The following is a 21233-nucleotide window of genomic DNA, read 5'->3' as shown; positions in this document are numbered from 1 at the left end:
GCAGTTAAATTCAGTAGATTTGCATGTTCTGAAACTGCATAGCACACCACCAGACACCAAAATATTCCATTATCTAATAAAACCTTTCAGCTCCAGTGAGAGGTGCACCCTACAACTGACCCCAGGTTCGGAATGTTGTGGAGTTGGATTCAGAGTCGGAAAACTGTACCAACTCTGACTCCAGCTTCAAAATAGAAACTTACAACATTATAATATATGGTAAATTTATATATTTAGGGCCCCATTGCTGCACGGGAATCACTAGCGCGGTTTGGTAAAAGAGGCCCTTTATGACAAGTTTTCAAAGGCAGAACCTTCTTTTTTAGGTCATATATGAGCCTCCTATCCAGAAGGTTCTGCCTTCTAAAGCTTGTCAAAAAATGTGTTGTTAGTCCAATAAAAAAAAGGTATAATTTTCTTTTACTTTATTTCTAAGATGGCAACCCCACTACATTATTCACAAACAGGGGTGTAGCCAGACTTCAGCGGTAGGGGGGTCCAGAGCTGAGATGAGGGGGCACATTTTAGGCCCTCCTGCCACCGCGACCCCCCACCCCCCCCCCCACCACCACCATTGCCGACACCTCCAACAACTTTGACCCCCCCCCTCGCCGACGACCCTCTCGACCCCCCACCTGCCGTTGCCTACCTTTGCTGGCGGGGGACCCCAACCCCGCCAGCCGAAGTCTTCTTCCTTCGTTTGGTTTCTCAGTCTGACGTCCTGCACGTTGTCAGACTCACAGAAGCAGAACGAAGCTCTGCAAGGCCAGCAAAGGTAGCAGGCGGCGGGAGGGGGAGGTTGAGAGAGTTGGCGGCAGGAGGGGGGTTGAGAAGGTCACCGGGAGGGGGGCCCAGGCCCCCTAGCAGCTACGCCCCTGTTCACAAATAGATCAGATTGCAGAGTGACCCATGTTCCATACACAGTTTCCAAAGTTCCCCCTTCAGGAGGAAGACTGTCACTGCCTCCAAAACAAGTCACCAGGAGACTGAGACATCTCCCTCTTTGAGTCTTCATACACATCAAAAAATGGATTGGATTGTGGGGAGAGGAGATATTTTCAGGCTTTTGTGTATATGCCTGGAAGTAAAGCAGAAAAGTGGTTTCAAGGGAAATAAATCTCTTTTCTCAATAAGTCATTTCACGAAGGATTTTGTCTAGTAAAATCCAGGTGCTTAGCTTGCCAGGGACTCTAAAGCCATCCTGATGAATAGAGAGAGGACATTGGTGGGTGAGATTTTCTTTTAGAAGGGGAAGAAAGCCTGTGCATGCCTGTAAGCGCCGGTACTGAGAAATAAATGTGCAGACGTCCAAGTAACCCGAAAGTGAAAGCACACTGTGCTTACAAATAGGCCTTCCAAATTTCAAAAAAAAAATAAAAATGAAAAGCTTATATTTAAAGGTGCAGAAGAGCAGCGCCAATGTGTGTTTTATTGGCTTTGCTTGGCACATGTGCACATGAGTTGTGCTTACCACAAAACTCTTCTGCACAAGCACATCCACCTTGCTTTCATGTTTACACATATAATTTGAATATCATTTCTTTGAGCATTGGAGAGCTATTTTTCTGCGCTGTTCCAGTGGTATCTACTACTACTACTTATCACTTCTATAGCGTTACAAGGCATACGCAGCGCTGTACACCATACATGAAAAGACAGTCCCTGCTCAAAGAGCTCACAATCTCAACAGGACAGGCAAACAGACAGAACAACTAAGAGGTAAGGGAATTAAAGAGGTGGGGATAAGACGGTACAGGGCAAGTGAGTAGTGTTTAGGAGTCAAAAGCAGCGTTAAAGAGGTGGGCTTTTAGCCTAGATTTGAAAACAGCCAAAGACGGGGCTAGACGTACAGGCTGGGGAAGTCTATTCCAGGCATGAGGTGCAGCAAGATAAAAGGTGTCTGCGCTGTTGGCTTTACTGCAAGAGTTCTGGGAATCAACCTGTTGTAAGTACTACTACTAATCATTTCTATAGAGCTACTAGACATGCACAGCACTGTACACATTATATGCAGGTATTTTCTCTGTCCCTAGAGGGCTCACAATCTAAATTTTTGAACTTGGGCAATGGAGGGTTAAGTGACTTGCCCAAGGTCAAAGGAGCTGAAGTGAGAATCGAACCCGGGTTACCAGGATCAAAGCCCACTGCACTAACCATTAAGACACTCCTCTGAGAACAGAGAAATACCTGTTTGTACCTGAGTGTAACTTCATTATGACCTGCTACTAAAAAACCATGAATTAAAAACAAATTAGGGGTCAATATTCAGCCAGCAGTGATGGGATGTTTTGTAGCTGCCGCTGGCGTTATTCCTGGATAATGCCGGGCCATGTCCGGGGATCAACACTGAATATCCGGGTTTATACCGCTGGCTCTCTCTTACGTGGTTAACTGCAATATTCAGCACTTAACCACCTAAGTGACATTGCATGAAGATAGCACTGACTTTTATTTGGACTGGTTTAATTGCTAAACTTAGGCGGTTAAGGGGCCCTTTTACTAAGCTGCAGTAAAAAGTGGCTTGCGCTAGTTTTGACACGTGCTGGGCCACTTTATAACACAGTGGGAAAAAGACTTTTTTTTAAAATGGGGTACTAAATGTCCACATGCTAATATTAAAATTAGTACACTCTATTTACTGCCTGAGCCCTTCCCACCCAGGGCCACCGAGAGACTAGGCCAGGCCCGGGGCAAGGCCGCCCCGCCTCCGCCCCCCGCCGCTGCAGTCCGCGGTCTCACCTGCCTGCCTCCACGGCTCCGGGCCCCCTTCATTCAAAGCAGCAGTCGCAGATCGCGTCTCTTCTGGCCTTCCCTCCCTGTGTCCCAGCCTCGTGTGATTAACTTCCGGTTTCCGCGAGGGCGGGGCACAATGTGTCTACCAAACACAAACCTTCTTTTACCACACTAGCACATGTATTTGTTCATACCACAACTGGCGAATGCCATTGCGGTACCATGTAAGCCACATTGAGCCTGCAAATAGGTGGGAAAATGTGGGATACAAATGAAACAAATAAATATGAGTCTGTGAGAATTCCTGCTTTAATATCGTGATTTGTTGTCCATCCTTTACGATAAAGGGGCAAGAGAGTCTCAACTGACCTCATGCCTCCCACTCCTCTTTGCCCGCCCCCCATCCTAAGTTTAACAGAAAACAAAGAAAGCCTCTGATTCTGACAGGGCTTCTTGTCCCTGCTGATAGCATCGCTCTATATTCTAAATGATTTAAAATGCAAATATACTGGGAGAGGGGGGGGGGTACAAAAGGACTAATTAATCCCTTTACTTGCCAAAGAGTTTGTATTTTCCCCTCCTCCCCATAGCCCCCACACCTTCCATTGCCGACACATAGAGGCAGCTCCAATGGACTGTGCTCCCATCCAGGCCCCGGTGAAAAGCCCCATTGAGCAGAGAAATGCAGAAGGCACAGCTCTGATAACTCGGGAGCTCTCCAGCTGATCCAGCTGACAGTAAGACTGGGGTCCTATGAATCTGTAATTGTAGTGACCTGTCAACCCAGTTACACAAGGACTTATTCAGCTCAGGAACCGCTGCAGAGCTGGGCTGTCTTCCTGTGCATCTTACAACACGGGTGCATGGGGGAAGGGAAGAGGACAGGAGCACCCTGCCAGCTTCTGTCCATGTCACATGTGATGATTTCTGAGTTTGTTTTTTTTAAGGCTTTTAAATTCACACCAGATAGTGTATAAGCTTCCAGATCTTATGTATCTCTGTTAGTGAGAGTGGAAAACCTGCCCTTAGAGTCACAACAATGAGAATGTGGTTAAGGCAGTTAGCTTAGCAGAGTTTAAGAAAGGTTTGGACGGCTTCCTGAAGGAAAAGGCCATAGAATGTTATTAAATGGACGTAGGGAAAAATCCACTGTTCCTGGGACAAACAGTACAAAATGCTTTGCTCCGTGGATCTTGTCGGGTGATTGTGACCTCTTGGTGACCATACCTTGAATATTGTGTGCAATTCTGGTCGTCATATCTTTAAAAAGATATAGCAGAATTAAAAAAGGTTCAAAGAAGGGAGACTCTTCCCAAAGGAGAAAGGAAATATCTTACCCCCATACCCAAGGATGCAAAGAAAAATACGAGTGAATTAACCAACTATAGACCAGTAGCATCCATTCCCCTAATAACCAAAATAACAGAAGGGATGGTTACCAAACAACTCACAGAATATCTAAACAAGCACTCAATACTACAAGAGTCCCAATCAGGATTTCGTTCCAACCACAGTACCGAAACAGTACTAGTTACGCTCATGAATAAATTCAAACAAACGATTGCAACCGGCAAGAATATATTACTTCTACAATTCGACATGTCAAGTGCCTTCGACATGGTTGATCATGAAATCCTACTACACAGACTTGAATACTTCGGTATCGGAGGCAACGTTCTTAATTGGTTTAAAGGATTCCTAACTACACGCTCGTATCAAGTGACATCAAATTCGACTACATCAGCCACATGGACACCCGAATGTGGAGTTCCACAGGGATCTCCCCTCTCACCGACCATATTTAACTTAATGATGACACCCTTGGCCAAACTACTATCTAAGCAAAACCTCAACCCATACATTTACGCTGATGATGTAACGATCTACATCCCATTCAAACAAAACCTAAAAGAAATCTCCTCTGAAATCAGCCAAAGTCTACAAATCATGCACTCCTGGGCAGATGCCTTTAAGTTAAAACTCAATGCAGAAAAAACCCAATGCCTAGTACTCACCTCCCAACACAACACGAGCAAATTCACCACCATCGATACCCCAAAATTAACTCTACCAATTTCGGAAACCCTGAAAATTCTTGGAGTCACCATTGACCGGCACCTAACACTTGAGAATCACGCGAAAATCACGACCAAAAAGATGTTCCATTCAATGTGGAAGTTAAAAAGAGTAAAACCATTCTTCCCAAGAAACATTTTCCGGAATCTGGTACAATCATTAGTACTCAGTCATCTAGACTACTGTAACTCACTATACGCTGGCTGCAAAGAGCACATACTCAAAAAACTCCAAACAGCCCAGAACACAGCAGCCAGACTCATATTTGGAAAACCAAAATACGAAAGTGCAAAACCCCTACGAGAAAATCTACACTGGCTACCACTCAAAGAACGCATCACGTTTAAAGTATGTACCCTAGTACATAAAATCATCCACGGCGAAGCCCCAGCTTACATGTCTGACCTGATTGACCTACCACCCAGGAATGCCAAAAGATCATCTCGCACATTCCTTAATCTTCACTTCCCAAATTGCAAAGGCCTAAAATATAAACTAATGCACGCATCAACCTTTTCCTATATGAGTACGCAATTCTGGAACGCATTGCCACGTAACCTAAAAGCGACCTATGAACTGACCAACTTCCGAAAACTGCTGAAGAGCCATCTTTTCGACAAGACATACCACAATGACTAAAACATATGAAAACCCCACATATATCTAGTAAGCATTGTTAACAGTGCCCCATATTATATCTTCATCATACTTTCCATTACCCAATATACTTCTGTTACACTAATATTAACTCTCCTCTCATTTCCACTTTCCACTATATATTGTAAGCCACATTGAGCCTGCAAAGAGGTGGGATAATGTGGGATACAAATGCAATAAATAAATAAATTAAGGGGATGGAACTCCTCTCATATGAGGAAAGGCTTAAGAAGTTAGGACTCTTGGGAAAGAGATGGCTGGGGGTGGGGGGATATGATAGAGGTCTACAAAATACTTGGTCTCTTTCAAAAAGTACAAAAACTAGGGGACACTCAAGGAATGGTACTACTTTTAAAACTAACAGGAGGATGTGGTATCAGAAGTTAGTGTATCTGGGTGGGAGGGGTTTAGGATCGATTCACTCAGAACGGACTCAGATCTAGCGGTCTGGGCTGAGGCTGCTCTTAGTAGATGACAAATATAAATCTCTGGGTAAACAATTTCCTTTTGCAAGTTTCTCATGTAAGCTGTAGAATGTATTAGAGGAAAGTAGGTAGTCTGAACTGGTGTGAGACGGTCCTGCACAGAAAACACTTTACAGTGGCCAGATAAAAAGAGGGAAAAAGAAAAAATAAATTTCCAGAGAACTTCCTTGCAGGCTACATCTGAGGCAACTAAAGCTGTAAGCTCTCCCTCCCCCCCTCTCTGCTCCTCACTGTCCTCCATTTTTTGGTTTTTCTTATACACACTCTTTTATGGAGTAAAGATTTTGTTCCTACAGATGTATTATATAGCAATCCCCCCCCCCCCCCCTCGTCTTTGCCACCTTTGATACTTTCCAACATTTCTATTCTACCTAAATGCTTGATTGTCTCAACTGTCCACCTGTCTCTTTTGACCGGACTGTAAACTCTGCAAAGCAGGGATTGTCTCTTAAGTGTATCTGCACAGCACTAGCCTTCCTTGTAGCACTATATCAGTGCGTGAAAACTGAGCATGTGCAGGAGGGAAGAGGCCAGTGCAGCAGCAGCACCTGGATAGTGCTACCGACCGCAGCAACTAGGGGGATCAATGTGTTCTGGCCGCTGGAGAAACTCTTCCAGCTGGTGGGGCTTGGGGATCCCCCCCAACTCAGGTATTTTAATTTGCTGGGGGGGGGGGGTCGCTGGTGCAGAGGCAGGGGTGGGGGCTGAAAGCACAGGGGGAGGGGATGTGCCCACCCACTTTGGGCCCATATCCACCCACTTTGGGCCCATACCCACCCAAAATACAATGCTGCTCATACTGGCCCCAAGCCATCCCTCTGATGCAACTTCCTGGTCCCACGAACAGGAAGTTGCTTCAGAGGCAAGGCTCGGGGCTGGCGCAAGCAGCAGGGTATGAATCCCTGTTTACTGCCAACAAAGAACTGAAGGACTTAAAAGATACCGAGGGGTTGGGGGAGTGGAGTTAAGATAACCCCAGTCCACCACTAACCAACACAAGTTCAAGAAATTTAAGGAATTCGTATTGTAATACAAAATATGGCTACCAAGGACCCCATCATTCAGGGGTAGAAGTAGAAGGAGGGGGAGGCTTAGGATCAAACTGTCTACCAGCCAAAAAGCTGGCAAGCTGTTGTGGGTTGAAGAAAATATACTTAACCCCCTGCAATTTTACAATGCATTTACAAGGGGTGCCTGCATTGAGGCGCATCCACTTACACCAGGTCTATGGCAGGCATTAATGCGAGCATCTAAATGTGACTTTTACCTGCATAAATTACAGTGTTTTGTAAACTATGCATGTAAATTGCGACCCTACCCATGCCCCTCCCCTGCAAATGCCTCTCTTCATAGGCGTAGTTTGACTGTTTCATTTGGGGGGGCAAAGGAAGGGGCGGGGCATATTAGCATATTCATTTGCATATATGTATAAGCAAATTATGCTAATATGGAGGAAGGAAGGGAGCAAGAGCTGGCTTTTTTGGGAATAACCAGTGTTCGTTTGCCAATGGATAGCCACTGAATCAGAGAGGCAGCGGGTCTGGCGACAGGCAGTGGTGTGCTGGTAAATGTTTAACAACAGGCTCTCCCCCCAGTCCCCCTCTGCGCCCCCCCCCCCCCCAAATTGCAGAGCTGGCTATAGCCGGGGAGAGAGCCTGGGGGGGGGGGGTATAAATAAGTAAATATAAACTTTTAATGTTGAGCACCTGATTCTCAAAGTGAACATATTGCAAACACTATAATGAAAATAAAATGATTTTTTTCTACCTTTGTTGTCTGGTGACTGTTTTTCTGATCATGCTGGTGCAGTATCTGATTCTGCTGCTATCTGTCCTCTTAACTCCGTTTCCAGGGCTTCCTTTCCATTTATTTCTTTCTTCCTTTCTTCTTCATTTCTGGTCCTCAGCTTCTACCTATTTTCTTCATCCATGTGCAGTTTTTCTCCTCTCTTCCTTTTCCCTCATCTCATCTCCTTCCTCACTCTTTCCTCCCCTCCATCCATGTCCAGCATTTCTTTTCTCTCCCCTGCCCTCCATCCACCCAGTCCAACAGTGACCCTCCTCTCCCCTGTCCCCATGCCCAGTGGCCCTCCTTTCCCCTGCCCTCCATCCACCCAGTCCAGCAGCGACCCTCCTCTCCCCTGCCCCCATACCCAGTGGCCCTCTTTTCCCCTGCCCTCCATCCACTTAGTCCAGTAGTGACCCTCCTCTCCCCTGCCCCCATGCCCAGTGGCCCTCCTTTCCCCTGCCCTCCATCCACTCAGTCCAGCAATGACCCTCCTCTCCCCTGCCCCCATACCCAGTGGCCATCCTTTCCCCTGCCCTCCATCCACTTAGTCCAGCAGTGACCCTCCTCTCCCCTCCCTTCATTCCGCCCTCTCCCCGTTCCTTCTCCCCCCCCCCCCCCAGCGAGCCAGTTCTCCTCCCTCCCTCCGGATCCGTCCCTCACCAACGATCTTCGAATTTTTCACCTGCCCGGCCCGCTAGCGCTGACTCTCCACTGCCGGTTCACGCTTCAAAATGGCCGCCGAGACTTCTCGCGAGGCCGCCTCTGAAAGTCTCGGCGGCCATTTTTAAAGCGCGAACCAGCAGGGGAGAGAGCGCTAGCGCCTGTAGCGGGCAGGCAAAGGATTCGAAGATCAGGTCGGTGAGGGACGGATACGGAGGGAGGGAGGAGAGCCGGCTCACGGGGGGGGGGGGGGGAGAAGGAACGGGGAGAGGGTGGGGTGAAGGGAGAGCTGCCTGTTGCCGGCCCTGCGTTTGGGGGGGCATTGCCCCCCCCTCGCCCCCCCCAGTCTACGCCCATGCCTCTCTTGTATTACAGCATAGAATAGCATTAAGCACGTGACTGCTCTTTACAAATACTATAATCTGGAACTTAAGGAATGTGTTTCACATCTTATCACCCCAACTATCATAGCTGATACAGACTGGATGGATCACGCAGGTCATGTTACTATTTTATACATTTAGGCATGCTTCACCTACCGGCAAAGTATTAACCTTCTTCACAAGGTTAATACTGGGATAAGCAGTATGAAATGTTTTGTACATTTTTGGGATCTTGCCGGGTATTTCTGACCTGGATTGGCCACTGTTGGAAACAGGATGCTGGGCTCGATGGACCTTTGGTCTTTCCCAGTATGGCAATACTTATGTGCTTACATTTAAGCCACTTTTCAGCGTGAGTTAACCAGATGGAAGTGGCCGCTGACCAGTTAACTCGGGTGTCGGTGGATAACCGGTCATTGTCAGTGGATAACTGGTTATCGCTGCTGAAAATGCCTGGTGAGCGCCGAAAATAAAGCTGGTGATGCTGGGGGCATTCCAGGGGTGTGACCAGTTAAATCCCGACATTCAGAACCTAACCAGCCAGGCTTAATGGGCAAATGGGACTGAACATATAGCAGTCCTGTCTTTGCCCATTAAGCCATGGCAGGTTAAGTCTGAATATTGACCTAACTGCTCATGTGCTAGCTGGTTTTGGAAGAACCGGATACTCAATGCCAGTCGCTGGAAACAGCCCAGCATTGATTATCCTGGGTTGAATGTCAGCAGCGGGCAGGGAAAGTGCTGCCAGCTGAATATTGGGGACAGTGGCATAGTTACGTGGGGCCACGGGGGCCTGGGCCAATGACCCTCTCAACGTGCAGGACGTCAGACTCACAGAAACAAAGCCTTGCAGATCAGCCAGTTTGCAGGACGTCAGAAACAGAACAAAGCCTTGCGCCGGAAGAAGAGGACCTCGGCTGGCGGGGGTTGGGGTCCCCTGCCAGCAAAGGTAGGCGGCGGCAGGGAGGGGGGGTCGGCAATGGCGGGGGGGTTCAGCGGCGCGGGGGGGCTAAAATGTGCCCCCTCACCTCGGGCTCTGGACCCCCCTCCTGACGAAGTCTGGCTATGCCCCTAATTGGGGAGTTAGTATATTACAAAAGGCCTTTTATGTCACAGTTTTGTAGACTGACCTCCTTGAAGTGCAAAAAAGGCTTATAAAAGTAATCCCTACACACAACACCTTACACTTCACACTCGCATGTTTAGGTTTATTGAGGGGCCCTTTTTCTAAGCCACCTAGGCGCCTACGCACGTCAATTCGGAGTTACCGCCTGGCCTGAGCGGTAATTTCATTTTTGATGCGCGTCTGCTACATGAGCCAGAAAATATATTTTCTGGTGCGTGGTGAAAATCGGGCGGTAACTCCGACTTGACGTGTGTAGGCGATTACCGCGAGAGACCTTACCGCTAAGTCAATGGCTGGCGGTAAGGTCTCAGACCCCAAATTTTTATTTCTGCCGCACGACCATTTTCGGCAAAAAATTTTTAAAGTCCTTTTTTTACAGGTGCACTGAAAAATGGATCTGCGTGCGTCCATAACACGCAAATACACTACCACAGCTCATTTTTCAGCGCACCTTAGTAAATGGACCTCTGAGATTAGTATACCACCTTCCGTGGCATGCAGATCAAAGTGGTTTATATACTAAGAAAAGGTGGAAAGGAATGCCAATTAACAAGAAAGAAGAGATCCATTATGGCTGTAAATTGCTACCTGCTTTCCTAATATTACCCAACATTCTATTCGCTTTCCGAGCCGCAGCAGCACACTGAGCAGAAGGTTTCAGTGTTTTATCGACGACGACGACACCCAGATCCCTTTCTTGGTCCGTAACTCCTAACGTGGAACCTTGCATGACGAAGGCTAGAAAAGTTCTTAAACAAATACACGAGTGAATTTCGTTTGGCCACTTATTCCACATTTAGGTGTAGTACGTGAGTCAAGGTGGGCCGTCTAGGTGACCTATCCCATTCCTTCCACTAGTGGGCAGCAAGTCTAGTTAACCCTGTGACCAGACAACATGCCAAATATTTGTTCAGCTGTGACACCCAGGGAAGGGATGAAACCTGATTTCAGGAAATGTGGAAGACAATGCAAGGAAGACAGCACGAATCTATTAACTAGAACTGAAACTAGGCCTGAAAATGCATTTGGTAAGTGAAATTTGCCTGACAAGACTGAAAACTAACCCCCCCCCCCCCCCCTCCATTCTACAAACTGCATTATGTCAATTAATGAATCAAGACTTCAGTGATAACTAAAAAAGCAGGTGAAGTATTTGGAATGGCCATGTGTACTCTCCATTGTTGCATCCCGTATAAATAATAAACAACACTGGACCTGATATTAAGGGTTTAATCAGGCAGGAGAGGCTCCTGCCTAGTTTAGCAGGCTTGGAGGGATATTCATTGTCACTTAGCTGGGCAATGTCACTGAATATCTCCTCTGACCACCATGGCACTGTCTGAGCAGTGCTGGGGTAGATCGGGAGTGAAGTTGGGGGCAGAGTCGGGATTAACTTATACAAGTTGTTATATACCGCCTACACATTAATGAAAACAATTGAGGTGGTTCACAGTTTGTAAAACAGAAGAAACTTCCTCCATGGATAGAGTATACCATGTAGAAAACAGTAGAGGGAAAAAGGAAAAAAAAAACCTCTCGCCAGTGGCGTTCCGAGGGGTGCTGACACCCGGGGCGGATCGCCGATACGCCCCCCCCTCCATGCAGTGTGACCCCCCCAGCGAAGGGACACCTGCCACCCCGACGAAAGAACCCCCCCAGCTGCACGCCGCTGGGGGGGGGGTGCCGCACGCCGGTCAGCGTCGTTGGTTTCCATGCTCCCTCTGCCCCGGAACAGGAAGTGGCTTACAATGTACAGGAATCAATCACAATTACATTAGATAAGGTAAAAGGAACAGGGGAGGAAGAAAAAAGGGAAAGGATGAGAGAGTCTAAAATGGACCGTGCAAATCCAGACGCTGAGATGGACCAGAGTGGAACGAACAGCTCACGGCCAGGCAAACCAAAATTGGGAACAGCTGTAAGACCCAGTAGGCGCAGGCAAAGTGCAGAAGCAGCAGCAGTATGCGGCCTGGAGAGTGGAACAGCAGGAGGCCGACAACGCCGGCGGGGCCTGAGATGTCACTGGGCCTGGCAAAAAGACCGCACAGGAACAGGGACCACAACCACCAGGATCCAAAAGCAGTAGTATAAAACAATATACAAGAAGACCAAAAGGAAAGCATACCTAGAAATTGGTATTGTCATATGTATTCCCAGAAGAAACATCAAGCAAATGTCTCCTATTAATAATTCAAAACCATATATAAAATATAAAGAATAAACATTTTTTAGAAATAATAAATAGTAAGGTTATAAATAAACAATATTATACCAAAAACATATCTAAGAGGTCCATAAAGAGTCACATAAAAATATAAGTATTTATATTTAAGAGATACATAAAAATCACGTGAACAATATATATATAAAATAATGATAAAAAGGTCACAATGAAAAGCATGTAACACAGTTTGAGTCACCATTCAAAACCTTCCCTTTCTCATCCGCTCTAATAAGCCTTATTTCCTGGTTACAAACATTTTCCCTAACTCTTGACCTGTCTCAACCTAATCCCTTATTACCATCAAATGAAAATCTGCACATCCACCTCACTAGATCCACTGTTCTGACAGTAAAGGTAAAGCCAAGGTTTTAGTGCTTTACGAAAAGACCTGCAAAGGTCCAGCAGGTGTCATTCAGGAGACATTTTGTTCCACAGTGTGGGCACCGCAGTTCAAAATGCTCTAGACTTCCATCGAGTACATCACAAGATTTGCAATGATGGGACTTCCAGTAAGCCCCTCTGGTTAGAGTGCAGACGATGTCTAGGGGTATCATCATGAATAGTTCTAAATGTCATCCACAGTACCTTAAATTGTGATTGGGTTTGTACAAGTAGCCACAGGCTGAAGACCAGAAGATTGATCAAGCAGTCATATTGGGGAGTGGTCTAGTGGTTAGAGCACTGGAGTTGCAATCCAGAGGTGGCCGGTTCAAATCCCACTACTGCTCCTTGTGACCTTGGGTAAGTCACTTAACCTTCTATTGCCTCAGGTACAAACTTAGATTGTGAGCCCTCCTGGGACAGATAAATATCCAGAGTACCTGAATGTAACTCACTTTCAGCTACTACTGAAAAAGGTATGAGCAAAATCCAAATAAATTATTTGAGATTCTGTTGCTATTATCTGAGATTCTACACGGAATGTTGCTAGTGGAGGAGTGGCCTAGTGGTTAGAGCACCGGTCTTGCAATCCAGAGGTGGCCGGTTCAAATCCTGCTGCTGCTCCTTGTGATCTTGGGCAAGTCACTTAACCCTCTCAGGTACAAACTTAGATTATGAGCCCTCCTGGGACACAGAAATATCCAGAGTACCTGAATGTAACTCACCTCAAGCTACTACTGAAAAAAGTGAGAGCAAAATCTAAATAAATAAATATTATGGGCATCTGGCCAACCCCACATACAGAACATTACAGTAATCCAAAAGAGGAAGGACTGATAGCTGCACTCCCAACAGAAATAGGTCCACAGATAGGGCTTTAACCAGCAAGGTGTTTTTAGCTTTATAACATACAGACCAGACTGTACGAGACACTTGCGCCTCATCCAGAAAGGCCTGATTCCACTTCCATCCCAATTGCCTCACCTCTAAGAACACCACGCAGGCACCCCAGTAAAGCGAAAGTGACAAGGGAACTGAGGAGGGGGACCCTCCCACCACTAAAAGTTCGGTCTTTTCCTTATTTAGGACCAGACCATTTATGACTAACCAGTGTTCAACAGCTTGTAAAATTAGATTCAGTTGCTCAATAATCACATAAAAAAATGATAATAAAAAAAAACTGTCTTAGCTTTATCCACCAAACTACGCAGGCACCATATCATCCAATAATGTGGAGGGGCATAATCGAACATCGCCGGCCAGATAGTTCACCGGCGATCTATTGTGGCAGCGGCGCTACAGCTAGCCGGAACCGTATTTTCGAAAACCAAGATAAGCATGTCTAAAAAACATAAATACTTCTCATATAGCAAGGGAGTGTGTCTAGGCATGTTTTAGTGCAAAGGGAAGAGTAGGGGATGACCAATGACCTCCAGTAAGCAGGTGGAAGAAATCCCAAGCTTTATTGAACAAGCACCAATAAAGTTTGTTCAATAAAGTTTGGGATTTCATCCACCTGCCTACTGGAAATCATTTGGTGTTGATTCGGATATGTTTCTAGTTGGTAGGCCGATCAAGTCTGTGATGTATCCCGGAGCTTCACCGTCGATAATTTTGTGAACCAGAGTGCAGATTTTGAAAGCAATGCGTTCTTTGATTTTGGGAGCCAGTGTAGTTTTTCGCGGAGGGGTTTTGCGCTTTCAAGTTGTGTTTTTCCGAAGATAAGCCTAGCTGCCGTGTTTTGAGTGGTCTGAAGTTCCTTTAATGTTTGTTCTTTGCATCCCGCATAAATTCCATTGCAGTAGTCTACCTGACTTAGTACCATTGATTGTATCAGGTTGCGAAATGTTTCCCTCGGGAAGAATTGTTTCGCGCGTTTGAGTTTCCACATTGAGAGGAACATTTTCTTTGTTGTGGGATGTCACTTGGCTCTCTAGTGTTAGGTTGCGGTCCAATGTAACGCCGAGGATTTTCAGGCTGTCTGAGATAGGGAGGGTGTAATCTGGGGTGTTGATAATTGTGGGGTTGTCCGCGTTGTATTGGGATGAGAGGATAAGACAGTGTGTTTTTTTTCTTTGTTGAGTTTTAGTTGAAATGCATTTGCCCAAGAGTCCATGATGTTCAAGCTGATCTTGATTTCGTTGGTGATTTCTGTCAGTTTAGATTTGTAAGCAATGTACATTGTGACATCGTCACAATATAGAAGGTAAAACCCTAAAAATACTTTAAAAAAAAGTTTGTGCATTGCTCCCTTCCAACCAGAACCCCGAAGTTAAAAAGTCAGAAACCGCATTCCTCCTGACCTTCTCATCTAGCAATTCCACCTCGGTCCCTCTCTACAGACTTTGTTCCTTTTTTATTTGCTATTAAGTATAAATAAAACTTCCACCAAGCGCGTGAGACTTTCCTCTCTGTGGCCTGAATACATTTCCTGTACAAAACTCATACTGTACTGTAAGTGCACAGAATATGAAGCTGTGACTAGAGAACAGGCAAGAGGCACTTCAATAAAAGGAGCTAAAAGTTAGACGCTCAGAATCTCAGCGCTATGCTAGTAAATCTGTGCGCCTAATGCGTTATAGAATAAGTCAGCCATCAGACGCTCTGCATTTAGGCAATCACCACTTTCACCTGCTCTACGGCAGCTGTAAGTGGACATGGATAAAAGCAGCACTTACCAGTGGCGTTCCTAGGGGGGGGGCGGTGGGTGCGGTCCGCCCCAGGTGCACAGGTTACTTCCTGTTCCGGGGCAGAGAAGAAGCATGGAACGAACGGAGGACAGGCGCGCGCGGCACCCCCCCAGCAAGGGACACAAAAGGATCATCAGGCTCATTCCTGAACCTCCATTACCCCAACTGCAAAGGACTCAAAGACAAATCAATATATGCATCTAGCTTCTCCTACACCTGCAGGCAAACATGGAATGCATTACCGAATGCCATAAAAACAACGCACGATTTGGCAACCTTCCGGAAATTACTAAAGACTAACCTGTTCAAAGAAACTTATCATAAAGATCCTCTTAAATGAACTGACACCAAAACTTTTACCTGAACAAGTTATCAATGATCTCTTTCTATTTGTTTACTATAGAAACAATGTCATTATTGAACGTTACACATTACCCTTGTCCTCTTATACCTGAAATGATTTGCGGAGTGAATGTGCGAGTGTGTGTGTGTGTGAGAAAGAGAGTGAGTCTGGATGTGAGTGTGTCTATGAGAGAGAGTGTGTGTGTGTGAGAATGAGAGTGTGTGCAAGTGCATATGTGAGGCACAGTGTGAGAGAGAGTGTGTTTCACACAGATACAGTGTGTGCGACAGAGAGAGTGTGTGTGAGACACAGACTCTCTGTGAGACTGAGTGTATGAGTGTGTGAGTGACTGTGTGACACATAGAGAGTGAATGTGATACAGTGTGAGACACAGAGTGTGTGAGAGACAGTGTGTGTGTCAGAGAGAGAATGAGAGAGAGACAGAGACAGCGTGTGTGTGTTTGTGTGAAAGAGAGAGTGTGTGAGAGACAGAGTGTCTGTGTGTGTGAGACTGTGTGTGTGACAGAGAGATAGAGTGTGATAGGCAGGGAGTGTGTCAGAGAGTGTATGTGAGAGACGGTGAGTGAGTGTGAGCCACCACCCCCCCTCTCGCATGGCCCCCCTCCCCACCCCCACCTCTCTGGTCTCAGGACCCCCTCCCCACCTCCCTCTCCCCTGCCCCCCCTCCAGCCATCCATGTCCAGCAACCCTCCCCTCCCCCCCCGGCGCATCAAACCTCCCTCGCCACCCACAGCCGCTACCACTTCTCCTGTTGAGCAGCAGCGGCTGCTACAAAAAGAAAAAAAGCGATAAATGTTTTTAAACTCAGCCCAAATCATTTGCAAATGACCAAGTCTTAAAACACAGTCTCTGCAGCCGCTCCTCCACTCGCCTGTCACGTCGCTGCGCTCCTCCGGGGTCTTACTTCAGGGGCAGTGACGTGGAGGCGAGAGTAGAAGCGGCTGCAGAGACTGCGTTTTAAGACTCGGGCATATGCGAAAGATTTTGGCTGGGTTTAAAAACATTTATGTTTTTTTTTTCTTTTTGTAGCAGCCAATGCTGCTCAACAGAAGAAGCAGCAGCGGCCGTACAGCATTACCAGTGGCAGCTGCGGGTGGCGAGGGGGTTGATGTGCCCGGGGGGGGGGGGGGGGTTGATGTGCTTCGGGTGGGGGGAGGGGGTGTTTGATGTGCCGGGGGGGGGGCTTGGGTGATGCGCTGAGGGGAGCTGATTCCCAGGCGTGTTTCCCTACTCCTCCCCCTGCCTGGGAATCAGCTGTGAGTGACGTCATCCTGGCTACGGAGCCTAGCTCAGCAACTCCAGGAGCCACGGACACAGGCAGTCCCACATTAGAACGTTGGTGGTGAGAATTATTATATAGGATGTGCTATGATAAGGGACCATCGGAGACATTCTGCATATGTTAGTACCGCCTATCAAATTCCCTACCGATGGGGATGGTTATACTATTTAACAATGATGTAATGGTAACACAAAAACAAGGCAGTGCCCCTTCATCACCAAGAGTGGTCTACACTCACAAAAAATAGTTAACATGGCGATGATCCGCTGGGGCCACACCCTTTCCCCTCTCTAAGGCATATCATGGGATTTAGGGAGTATTCACAGCCCCTGTCTTCTGTTTCCGACAGCGAATTAAAGAAAACAAGAGGAAGAAGAACTTACATCAGCTAATAGGAAAAGGGCACTTTTCAGCGCCATCCCCATGGTAACCCCTGATCTCAACCTGGCAGGGTAAACAGGATTTCCGCAGGAAGAAGAGAGATTCCTGGATCTGAAGTACAGCAGGGGTGGAAATGAGCCAAATACAATCCAACAAAGGCTGAAAGGGAGGTGAGTGTGGCGGACCAGCAAGACAGTACGGACTGCGTGAGGAAACCCGGAGGGGTGGTGGTAGTTGACACAGAAACCAAGGTTGAAAGAGGAAGTTGGGAGCCGTTCCAGAGAGCAGTAGGAAGCCTCAAGGACTGTTTTCAGTAAAATAGGAAAGAGGAATATGAGAAACACCACAGTGCTTTTTTTCATTTATAGCATGTTTATCCAGCTACAGTCTGATGCCAAAACTCCAGCAGGAGAAAATAACTTTAGATTATCAATAGCTGTAGTCCATTTCATCACTGTACAACTGAGAACGTATGTTGGTTTTCTCAAGAATTCAACCTTTTAACATGTATAAAAACTTGAGAACGTTGTGCTTGTGTAACTAATTGAGTTTTTAGCAGGGCTTTTTTTGAGGGGGTACTTGGGGGTACTGAGTTAGGGTTACCATATGGCTTCAGCAGTGCATTTATTCTAGCGAAAAAGATGCCGGTACTCACAGTGGGGTTCCTAGGGGGGCTTACACCCGGGGCGGATAACCCGATGCGCCCCGCCCCCGGGTGCAACGCCCCCCCCCAGCGAAAGAACCCCCGATCCCCTGGCGAAAGAACCCCCCGGGTGCACACCACTGGGGGGGGGGGGTGCCGCGCGCCTGCCGGCTCTTCGTTTTCATGCTGCCTCTGCCCCGGAACAGAGGGAGCATGAAAACGAAGAGCCGACAAGTGCGCGGCACCCCTCCAGCGGCGTGCACCCGGGGCGGACCGCCCCCCCCTTGGTACGCCACTGGGTACTCAAACGCCTGGTCACCCTTCGGGGTGGGGTGATCACTGAGGGACCCACCCCACAATAGCCAGGCCCCCTGCAGCCAGTCACAGAATCTATGACAAGACAGAATTGGTGTGTAGAGCCTGAGCTCTTTCATTAAAACTTGGGAACCATGGGTCAATTTTAGCAGATAATGGAAAAGGACATAACTTAATACATTTCTTGATTAGCTTGTGACGAAGAAGGGCAACCTTCGAAAGCTAATCAAGAAATGTATTAAGTTATGTCCAATAAAAAAGGTATCATCTTATTTTCTTTTCCATGTTTTATTTTGTTTGATTTCTATTGATTACATTCTAATAAAGAGAAAGGATAGAGGAAAGGGAAATGGGACTTGATATACCGCCTTTCTGTGGTATTTTGCAACTACATTCAAAGCGGTTTACATATATTCAGGTACTTATAACCAAATAGCTGCTTGGTTGAAGGCTAGAAAATTGAAGCTGAATACCTTAAAAACTAAGGGTTATGGAAGAGTAAACATAGCCTGGAAGTGAATTTGATGCTGTATTGTTCCCGTGGGCTTAGAAAGATTACAGTCTAGGAGTGTGGTTGGAATTGAATTCAGTGATGACGGCATTTATTACTACATTGTCCACAATATGCAAATTTTAACGAAAGATCAATAAGGGAGCTAGGATCATGGTATTCAGAAATAATAACAGCAGTGTTCCCACAAACCAGAAAATCTCAAATCATAATAATTAAATAGTAGTTATGGACCATCAGCGGCACTATTCCCAATTGACTCAAGGGAATCCAGAGCGCACCAAATCTTTGTCGGTCCTATTAATCAATCTTTTCTTCACTCGTTTTATTTTATTACGGAAATTTAAATGAGTGAAGAAAAGATTGATTAATAGGACCAATGAAGATTTTAGTGCACTCTGGATTCCCTTGAGTCAATTGGGAATAGCACCGTTGATGGTCCATACCTACTAATTAATTACTATGCTTTGAGATTTTCTGGTTTGTGGGAACACTACTGTTATTCATTACTACATTGACATATTTATTTATTTATTTAATACATTTATACCCTCCATTTTCCCGCTAGCTGCAGGCTCAATGTGGCTTACACAAAACTGTACGAAGGCTACAGTAAAGAAAAGTATAATCAAACAGTATTAGAGTAAGGTAATGAACATATAGATATCATTTAAACAGCAATATGTAGACGATGATAAAGAATAATTAGTGTCTATGAGTCTTGTTAAGTCAGAAGTTAAACAGATTATGTTGAACCTGGAGAATCAACGAAATAACTAACTTTCGCAAATCGTTGAAAACCTATCTCTTCACCAAAGCCTATCACGAGAATCCATAACTTAACTACAACACATCACCACTCCTCCCTTATTATGACTGTCTTCTTTTTATAATTTGCTTGATTAGATCGACTTGTTATTCTTACTATCCTTAATATCTCTGTAACACCAATTGTATTTTTTTGTACCCTGAAATGGTGATGCCATAACAGGTCTTTGTAAGCTACATTGAGCCTGCAAATAGGTGGGAAAATATGGGATACAAGTGCAATAAATAAATAAGCCTTCTTGAACAGGACGGACTTTAATAATTTTCCGAATTTCAGGTAGTTCTGAGTGGATTTAACTGATTTGGGTAAAGCATTCCACAGTTGTGTACCCATGAAGGTGAAGTTGGAGGCATAAGTAGATTTGTACTTAAGTTCCACTACAGTCTGGGTAGTATAAATTTAAATAGGATCGTGAGAGACTGAATCTGTTTCTGAGTGGAATATAACCTTTTGGAAGTTGTGGGTGGCCAGGCAGTAAAGACCATTTCTATTGTCAAGTAAGTACAGTAACAGTAGCACAAGCTTGACTATTATATTGTTACTTACTAAGGCAGTTCAATTCTGATCGCCGCATCTCAAAAAAGATATAGTGGAATTAGAAAAGGTACAGAGAAGGGTGACAAAAATGACAGTGGGGATGGGACGACTTCCCTATGAGGAAAGGCGGAAGCGGTTAGGGCTCTTCAGCTTGGAGAAAAGACGGCTGAGGGGAGATATGATAGAGGTCTATAAAATAATGAGTGGAGTGAACGGGTCGACGTGAAGCGTCTGTTTATGCTTTCCAAAAATACTAGGACTAGGGGGCATGCGATGAAGCTATAAAGTAGTAAATTTAAAACGAATCGGAGAAAACGTTTCTTCACTCAACGTGTAATTAAACTCTGGAATTCGTTGCCAGAGAATGTGGTAGAGGCGGTTAGCTTGGCGGGGTTTAAAAAAGGTTTGGATGGCTTCCTAAAGGAAAAATCCATAGACCATTGTTAAAATGACTTGGGGAAAATCCACTGCTTATTTCTGGGATAAGCAGTATAAAATGTATTGAACTTTTTTGGGATCTTGCCAGGTACTTGTGGCCTGGATTGGCCACTGTTGGAAACAGGATGCTGGGCTTGATGGACCTTGTCTGTCCCAGTGTGGCAATACTTAAGTACTTATATTCAGCTCATCCAAAGCACTGCAGTTCACAATATTGGAGATTTGTGGGTACAGGACTATGTATTCCCCATTCTGTGAGCACTTCATTGATCCTGAGCCTTTAGAGATTAAATTGATTAGGCTGCTGCTCACCAGTGGAGGAGTAGCCTAGTGGTTAGTGCAGTGGACTTTGATCCTGGGGAACTGAGTTCAGTTCCCACTGCAGCTCCTTGTGACTCTGGGCAAGTCACTTAACCCTCCATTGCCCCTGGTACAAAATAAGTACAGCCAGCATTCGTAGTGCACTGATCCCCCTCACATGCCAGAACACCAACCGGGCACCCTAGGGGGCACTGCAGTGGACTTGAGAAAATGCTCCCAGGTGCATAGCTCCCTTACCTTGGGTGCTGAGCCCCCCAAAACCCACTACCCACAACTGTACAACAGTACCATAGCCCTTAAAGGGTAAAGGGGGGCACCTACATGTGGGTACAATGGGTTTTGGGTGGGTTTTGGAGGGCTCCCATTTACCAGCACATGAGTAACAGGTAGGGGGGGATGGGCCTGGGTC

At 46.1% G+C, this 21233-nt stretch overlaps 1 protein-coding gene across 3 annotated transcripts in view; it reads right to left on the bottom strand.

Moving 5' to 3' along the window:
* Positions 1–21233, bottom strand: part of FGR (FGR proto-oncogene, Src family tyrosine kinase) — a 92130-nt gene that overhangs the window by 59764 nt on the left and 11133 nt on the right. Inside the window, exon 1 of one of the 3 annotated variants that reach the window (XM_030220135.1) lies at positions 17233–17284. The exons of the other annotated variants lie outside the window; for them this stretch is intronic. The gene's annotated coding sequence lies outside the window, so the exon portion shown is untranslated. Of the gene's footprint in view, positions 1–17232; positions 17285–21233 lie in introns of those variants that run through there. 3 annotated transcript variants of the gene reach the window in all.

Source organism: Microcaecilia unicolor, chromosome 11 (genome assembly GCF_901765095.1).
Source record: "Microcaecilia unicolor chromosome 11, aMicUni1.1, whole genome shotgun sequence".
Lineage (NCBI taxonomy): Eukaryota > Metazoa > Chordata > Amphibia > Gymnophiona > Siphonopidae > Microcaecilia > Microcaecilia unicolor.
This window is presented reverse-complemented; position numbering and strand designations above follow the sequence as displayed.